Source organism: Tachysurus fulvidraco, chromosome 9 (genome assembly GCF_022655615.1).
Source record: "Tachysurus fulvidraco isolate hzauxx_2018 chromosome 9, HZAU_PFXX_2.0, whole genome shotgun sequence".
Classification (NCBI taxonomy): domain Eukaryota; kingdom Metazoa; phylum Chordata; class Actinopteri; order Siluriformes; family Bagridae; genus Tachysurus; species Tachysurus fulvidraco.
In genome coordinates, this window is record NC_062526.1 from 27689807 (window position 1) to 27699806 (window position 10000).

The following is a 10000-nucleotide window of genomic DNA, read 5'->3' on the forward strand; positions in this document are numbered from 1 at the left end:
TTAAAGCCCTGTGTGTTGTGTCACTATGATATAATATAATATACTGTAATACTGTCTCCAGGCTCCAGTAACAGCACAACTGTGAGTGTTTTATTCCTCTTACACCACAGAAATGGCCAGTTTGTAGATCAGTTATATTACTCAGCTGTAAAGTTGTCAAATTACCTGTAAAACTCCTCGTTCTTGATGTCAGAAAGTTCAGAAAGAAACTCCGCCTACTTACTCCTTTACTTTCAGTAAACTATTTCATCCCCGAACACGTCCCCGAACACGTCCCCCAACACGTCCCCGAACACGTCCCCCAACACATCCCCGAACACGTCCCCGAACACGTCCCCGAAATCCTTCAATAGTTTTACTTTCTGAAAATAAATAAATAAACAAATATTTTACTGTTATAACCAGAAGCAGTGATTTAGTGGCCTTTAAATCACATGATCAAATAAACGTATCCTATTGGATATAATCAGACAAAAACACAGTGAAAACCTCTTATAAAAAAGAGAAGTAAATATATCTGCTTTTACACGACTTAGAGGCTTTTTACCCCTAGTCACTTCCTGCGTTTTCTGTGATCCGATATCTATCCGATGGTAAAAAGACCAGGTCTAAATGCCCTCTGAAACGTTTTGGAGACGGATATAAACCCGATGGTACAAACCCCTTCAGGAGGTGGTCTGGGACGCGTTACAGATGAAACTGGACAGGTGTAAATGCATGTGGTCTTTCACCGTGAACGTCAATAAAACCTCAGCTGACTGTAGTCAGTATACTGACTGTAGATACTGACTGTAGATACTGACTGTAGATACTGACTGTAGATACTGACTGACTGTAGATACTGACTGTAGATACTGACTGTAGATAATGACTGTAGATACTGACTGTAGATACTGACTGTAGATACTAACTGTAGATACTGACTGTAGATACTGACTGTAGATACTGACTGACTGTAGATACTGACTGTAGATACTGACTGTAGATAATGACTGTAGATAATGACTGTAGATACTGACTGTAGATACTGACTGTAGATACTAACTGTAGATACTGACTGTAGATACTGACTGACTGTAGATACTGACTGTAGATACTGACTGTAGATACTGACTGTAGATACTAACTGTAGATACTGACTGTAGATACTGACTGACTGTAGATACTAACTGTAGATACTAACTGTAGATACTAACTGTAGATACTGACTGTAGATACTGACTGACTGTAGATACTGACTGTAGATACTAACTGTAGATACTGACTGTAGATACTGACTGACTGTAGATACTAACTGTAGATACTAACTGTAGATACTGACTGTAGATACTGACTGACTGTAGATACTGACTGTAGATACTGACTGTAGATACTGACTGTAGATACTGACTGACTGTAGATACTGACTGTAGATACTGACTGACTGTAGATACTGACTGACTGTAGATACTGACTGACTGTAGATACTGACTGTAGATACTGACTGTAGATACTGACTGACTGTAGATACTGACTGTAGATACTGACTGTAGATAATGACTGTAGATACTGACTGTAGATACTGACTGTAGATACTGACTGTAGATACTGACTGACTGTAGATACTAACTGTAGATACTAACTGTAGATACTGACTGACTGTAGATACTGACTGTAGATACTGACTGTAGATAATGACTGTAGATACTGACTGTAGATACTGACTGTAGATACTGACTGACTGTAGATACTGACTGTAGATAATGACTGTAGATACTGACTGTAGATACTGACTGTAGATACTGACTGACTGTAGATACTGACTGTAGATACTGACTGTAGATACTGACTGACTGTAGATACTGACTGACTGTAGATACTGACTGTAGATACTGACTGTAGATACTGACTGTAGATACTAACTGTAGATACTGACTGTAGATACTGACTGACTGTAGATACTAACTGTAGATACTAACTGTAGATACTGACTGACTGTAGATACTGACTGTAGATAATGACTGTAGATACTGACTGTAGATACTGACTGTAGATACTGACTGACTGTAGATACTAACTGTAGATACTGACTGTAGATAATGACTGTAGATAATGACTGTAGATACTGACTGTAGATACTGACTGTAGATACCGACTGACTGTAGATACTAACTGTAGATACTGACTGTAGATAATGACTGTAGATAATGACTGTAGATACTGACTGTAGATACTGACTGACTGTAGATACTGACTGTAGATACTGACTGACTGTAGATACTGACTGTAGATACTAACTGTAGATACTGACTGTAGATACTGACTGACTGTAGATACTAACTGTAGATACTAACTGTAGATACTGACTGTAGATACTGACTGACTGTAGATACTGACTGTAGATACTGACTGTAGATACTGACTGTAGATACTGACTGACTGTAGATACTGACTGTAGATACTGACTGACTGTAGATACTGACTGACTGTAGATACTGACTGACTGTAGATACTGACTGTAGATACTGACTGACTGTAGATACTGACTGTAGATACTGACTGTAGATAATGACTGTAGATACTGACTGTAGATACTGACTGTAGATACTGACTGTAGATACTGACTGACTGTAGATACTAACTGTAGATACTAACTGTAGATACTGACTGACTGTAGATACTGACTGTAGATACTGACTGTAGATAATGACTGTAGATACTGACTGTAGATACTGACTGTAGATACTGACTGACTGTAGATACTGACTGTAGATAATGACTGTAGATACTGACTGTAGATACTGACTGTAGATACTGACTGACTGTAGATACTGACTGTAGATACTGACTGTAGATACTGACTGACTGTAGATACTGACTGACTGTAGATACTGACTGTAGATACTGACTGTAGATACTGACTGTAGATACTAACTGTAGATACTGACTGTAGATACTGACTGACTGTAGATACTAACTGTAGATACTAACTGTAGATACTGACTGACTGTAGATACTGACTGTAGATACTGACTGTAGATAATGACTGTAGATACTGACTGTAGATACTGACTGTAGATACTGACTGACTGTAGATACTAACTGTAGATACTGACTGTAGATAATGACTGTAGATAATGACTGTAGATACTGACTGTAGATACTGACTGTAGATACCGACTGACTGTAGATACTAACTGTAGATACTGACTGTAGATAATGACTGTAGATAATGACTGTAGATACTGACTGTAGATACTGACTGACTGTAGATACTGACTGTAGATACTGACTGTAGATACTGACTGACTGTAGATACTGACTGACTGTAGATACTGACTGTAGATACTGACTGTAGATACTGACTGACTGTAGATACTGACTGTAGATACTGACTGTAGATAATGACTGTAGATACTGACTGACTGTAGATACTGACTGTAGATACTGACTGTAGATACTGACTGACTGTAGATACTGACTGTAGATACTGACTGTAGATAATGACTGTAGATACTGACTGACTGTAGATACTGACTGACTGTAGATAATGACTGTAGATACTGACTGTAGATACTGACTGACTGTAGATACTGACTGTAGATACTGACTGACTGTAGATACTGACTGTAGATACTGACTGACTGTAGATACTGACTGTAGATACTGACTGTAGATACTGACTGTAGATAATGACTGTAGATACTGACTGTAGATACTAACTGTAGATACTGACTGTAGATACTGACTGTAGATACTGACTGTAGATACTAACTGACTGTAGATACTGACTGTAGATACTAACTGTAGATACTGACTGTAGATACTGACTGTAGATACTGACTGTAGATACTGACTGACTGTAGATACTGACTGTAGATACTGACTGTAGATACTGACTGACTGTAGATACTGACTGTAGATACTGACTGTAGATACTGACTAACTGTAGATACTGACTGTAGATACTGACTGTAGATACTGACTGACTGTAGATACTGACTGTAGATACTGACTGTAGATACTGACTGTAGATACTGACTGACTGTAGATACTGACTGACTGTAGATACTAACTGTAGATACTAACTGTAGATACTGACTGTAGATACTGACTGTAGATACTAACTGTAGATACTGACTGTAGATACTGACTGTAGATACTGACTGACTGTAGATACTGACTGTAGATACTGACTGTAGATACTGACTGTAGATACTGACTAACTGTAGATACTGACTGTAGATACTGACTGTAGATACTGACTGTAGATACTGACTGACTGTAGATACTAACTGTAGATACTAACTGTAGATACTGACTGTAGATACTGACTGTAGATACTGACTGTAGATACTAACTGTAGATACTGACTGTAGATACTGACTGTAGATACTGACTGTAGATACTAACTGTAGATACTGATTGCTCCTGATCTACTTTTAATACAATCAGTTATAACAACAGGACATAACAACAGGACACAGTGATCCTAAGTGACATTAGTGTGTGAGTTCAGCTTGAGATCTGATTAATGGGTTTTTCACCGTATTGGAAACTAAGACACGGTGATTAACCAACAAATTAGCAGCAGCAGCAGCAGCAGCAGCTCTTGGTCACGATCATTAACAACATGAACTGAAAACTGGAGTAAAATCAGGAGGCAATTAGGTTAATGAGCTCCTTCAGTCACACTGGAAACATAAAGCTGATTAAAGTCACTCAAAACTCAAAAAGGAAGACAGGAAGAGAATAGAAACGTTTGTGTGTGTGATGTTCTCCTGGAACAAAGGCTTCATTTGCATACTGAAACATGATTGGCTCTCAGATTGTATGATGTAATAATGTTACTCCTGTTTTTCAGTGACCATTCTGATAATCAGATAAAACACCAGCAACGTTCTCTGTGTGAAAACCCCATCGGATTCTGCTTTATAAAGTGTCTTGTGATTTGAAACGTAGCAGAAAGAGAAATAAAGGTGATTTCTGTAGAAAGGCGCTGCTGTAAGTGTGAACACGTGTAATTACAGAGCACTTTTACTGACATGTGCTTCCTGTGAAAAACTAATAAAAGATACCAGGTGCTGAAAGCTCAGTTTCTCACCTGTGCAATTACAGATGCAACCGTTAACCGTTAACAGTAACCGTTCTTTCATGCTAGCAACATCTGGTGTGGTATCTAAGTGTGGAGGACAACATGACACTCCAGTGAGTAATGATCTGCTTAAACCTTCAGTCATGTTAGAAACCCAATGTTTCTATCGGGGGCGCACGGTGGCTTAGTGGTTAGCACGTTCGCCTCACACCTCCAGGGTTGGGGGTTCGATTCCCGCCTCCACCTTGTGTGTGTGGAGTTTGCATGTTCTCCCCGTGCCTCTGGGGTTTCCTCCGGGTACTCCGGTTTCCTCCCCCGGTCCAAAGACATGCATGGTAGGTTGATTGGCATCTCTGGAAAATTGTCCATAGTGTGTGTGTGTGAGTGAATGAGAGTGTGTGTGTGTCCTGTGATGGGTTGGCACTCCGTCCAGGGTGTATCCTGCCTCGATGCCCAATGACGCCTGAGATAGGCACAGGCTCCCCGTGACCCGAGGTAGTTCGGATATAAATGAATGTTTCTATCTTACGTAATGAGTCTGAATTTTTACAATTTAAAACCAAACACATTCTGGGTCCATGAAAAAAAGTATATAATGATGACACGTCCATGTTTGGTGGCGCTAGTTTAGCCTTCATGTGGTCTTTATTTGGTGATGTTACTTTGCTGTCAGAGGGAAGTTTCATCTCTTAGCAACCAATTTAACCAATATTCTGTCTCTGAGTGATAAATCACCAAGCAGTGACGCTGAACCCAAACTCGAATGGAAGCTGAACACAGTGGTAGATATTTATGTATTAATGCGTCCAGGTTCTATATGAAAGACTAACAAAGGCAAAGCTTTACCATGTGCACAGCTCCATGATGTGATGACACTGAGATTTTCACAAGGCTCAGTGATGAAGAGTGACATGATTATTGACCGACTTTGCCGTTTTCCCCAGAACTGCATCCGCCGAAAACCAAAGAGGTTTCACTGTAACTGTGTCTCAGACACTTCAAATGTCAGATCAGAAGTAAACACACTCGGAATAATGTGGATCAGATTTTAGTACAGTCAGAACAGGAGCATTATTATAGGTCATTACAGTCAGAACAGGAGCATTATTATAGGTCATTACAGTCAGAACAGGAGCATTATTATAGGTCATTACAGTCAGAACAGGAGCAGGTTTATTTCCTTTTGGGAAAGTGACATGTGTCCATAACAAACATCCTCTAACCCTCAGGTCCATCACTAATTCTATACTCTAGTTTATCACTAATTCTATACTCTAGTCCATCACTAAGTCCATCACTAAGTCCATCACTAAGTCCAGGCCAAAACTCTTTGATATAAACCCGATGGTACAAACCCCTTCAGGAGGTGGTCTGGGACGCGTTTCAGATGAAACTGGACAGGTGTAAATGCATGTGGTCTTTCACCGTGAACGTCAATAAAACCTCAGCTGACTGTAGTCAGTATACTGACTGTAGATACTGACTGTAGATACTGACTGTAGATACTGACTGTAGATACTGACTGTAGATACTGACTGACTGTAGATACTGACTGTAGATACTGACTGACTGTAGATACTGACTGTAGATACTGACTGTAGATACTGACTGTAGATACTGACTGACTGTAGATACTGACTGTAGATACTGACTGTAGATACTGACTGACTGTTATTACATGTGTCCATAACAAACATCCTCTAACCCTCAGGTCCATCACTAATTCTATACTCTAGTTTATCACTAATTCTATACTCTAGTCCATCACTAAGTCCATCACTAAGTCCATCACTAAGTCCAGGCCAAAACTCTTTTTAATCCCATAATCCCTCTTTTATTTCATCCTCTAATCCATGCCCCTATGTCCTTCCTTTTATTTATTTATTTTTTAAATTTCATTCCCCAGTTTCTTGTCTAGTCCATTCCTTAGTCTATCCCCAGGTACGTGCTCTAGTGCTGTCCTTAATCCGTCCTCTAGTCCCCGCTTTTGCTGAACATTTATTTAGTGAACTAAAAAGGACAGAATCTCATTAAAAAGTCAAACTACGTAAAGAACGGCTGTCAGGAAATGCCACGTGTGAAATGTCAAACCCGCTACGTCTTTCATCATGACAATGTGGTCCTACAATATTAGCCGTTAGGTTCAAAACTAAAAATAAAGCAATTGTTCTGTCTTTTCCTCGAGCCCTCCTGAGCCGTCAGCTGCCAGCTGATAAACGGTACGATAAATAATTCATCGGTAAAAATAGCAGCTTTAATTATTCCATCCATCAAGTAGGTCAACATGGAGAATTTGTCAGCTGCTGCGTTCTGCATCTTATCAACCACACCATCAGGAACCGTCAGGCAGCACCGAACTCGCAGGGTTTCAGATGGAAAAAAAGAAATAAATAAAAACATCTCATCTGTGCTTTAATCCCCACTGAGCCTGTCATCTCGTAGCCCGGTGTAGTCGACACTCCGAACGGACTACAAGTGCCATAAACATGTACAGTACATCCTACAGTATGACAAGAAATAACAGATAAGACAGTCAAGTCCCTACAGTACATAAAGTTTACACACAGTTCCAGTATAACGTGATGACGTGATATCTAACTGTGATGAAAGCACGAGCCGGGACATGAAAGTTTAATGTCATGCTGAAAGATTGGGCTGTTAGTGTGATGTGAATATTTAATGTCACGTCTGTTCTGTTTACACGGAAGAGAAAGAAGAAACTCTGAAACTTTCTCTTCTTGTTTTCCTTTAAAGCTTTTCAGTAATCGATGTAGGTGAAGGTGGTGTATAGTAATGATGTAAACATCCCAGAGTCTCCAGTCAGTGCCTTTAACTTTGTCTGTTTAAAGCCGATTGTTATTATTATTATTATTATTATTATTATTATTATTATTATTATTATTATTATTATTATTATTATTATTATTATTTCTGTATAACTGAATATTTACATTGTAATAGAGATGTTACACCACACAGGGATTAAAGACCACATCAGTTATTTAAACAGATACAGCTGAAGTGTATATATATATATTATCAAATATATATATATATATAATCTTATCTATATATATATATATGTCTATATTTATATATATATATCTATATATATATATATATGTATATATATGTATATATTTATATATATATATATTATATATATATATATAGATATATGTATTATATGTATATTGTTATATATAGTAGATATATATATATAGTAGTATATATATGTATATATGTGATATATTATATCTATATATATATATATATATGACTCATATATAGTATAAAATAGATGTACATATATATATATGTCTATGATATTGTATATAGTATATATATATGTATAATCTATATGTATGTCATGTATATATGTCTATATATATAGAGTGGTATCTATACGAGATATAGTATAGTAGGAGAGATCATGTATATAGATATAATCTGTATATTTATCTATATATGCAGAATAGACTATATCTGATAGAGATAAGCGAGAGTCATATATATATGGTATAGATAGTATATGTTATATATCTATGTGTTTTTCATTCTTCTGCTATATATATCTTATATATATATCCTCATATTGAGTCTTCTATTCGGACTCTCTATTCGTCTGGGTCTATCTCTCTCTTCTATGTCTTCTCTCTCTCTCTCTGTCTCTCTCTCTCTCTCTCTCTCTCTCTCTCTCTCTCTCTCTCTCTCTCTCTCTCTCTCTCTCTCTCTCTCTGTCTCTCTCTGCTCCCTGCTGTTTCTGATTTTAAGGTGATGCCAAATGACGCCATTCTCCGTCGCGTTGCCATGGGTTACGTCCTCCTCTTTTTCTTTTTCTTCTTCCTGTATGGCCAATTACTGTAAGAAAGCCAGGGATTTTTTTAGCCTTATTAAAAGCACCTCCAGCTTCTAGGTGTAAATCAATAGTTCTAGAAAGTAAGTATGCAACATGCAACAAATGGATTTCTGCCCGTAACAAGACATCCTTCCTCCAGCTTCTCCACATGGTGTCCATTATAGGCTTTGATGTCATATCCAGTGTCTGAATGTGAAAGAGCCCCAAATCACATGACAGAGACAAATTCAGCTGTAGTTAGACAAAGAAATCAGTTCGCTGGTCAGAATGTGAACGAGCCACTTCAAAAGATTCGGACCAAAAGATTCGGATCAAAAGATTCGGATCAAAAGATTCGGACCAAAAGATTCGGATCAAAAGATTCGGATCAAAAGATTCGGATCAAAGGATTCGGAATCTTGTGTCATGTGTGTGTGTGTGTGTGTGTGTGTGTGTGTGTGTGTGTGTGTGTGTGGGTGTGTGTGTGTGCAACTGAATCTTCTAAAAGCAAGAAAGATCTCTCTGAGTTCCTGAAGTTCCATGAGGTCTAACATCGTCACGCTCACACAGTTTCTGGTGGTTCAGGGTGAGCGTTGGCTCCGCAGCACCGATGCCTTCACCTTTGCCATATTAGGAGCTGAACAGACAGCATAATTACAGAGTGTTATGAGAACACGACGTTGGAAAGCGTTTAAGGCGAGTGAAGAAGCGATGACAAGGTCACGGCCTGGTTATGAGCAGAACATCACACTTTCTGTTTACTCTATGAGACGCCATCAGGGTTTGTACGTGAGGCGTGTGTGTGGACGGAGGGTCTGGATGATGACACAATGTGTGTGTGTGTGTGTGTGTGTGTGTGGGTGTGTGTGTTCACAGCTCATGAGACAGCTCATCTTTCAGTAACACCCTGGTAAATTTAATCCCCCTAAAATTCCAGCAGCATGAACCGTGTCCTAAAAAGGAACGATCGTGTTCCTCAGAGCCGTGAAGAAGAACCCGGACATCTTCCAGCGGTCTGGATCAAATCCTCTGCTTTTACATCCTAATGAGCTTCTTTTCACTCTTCTACAATAATCTGTGACTGATAC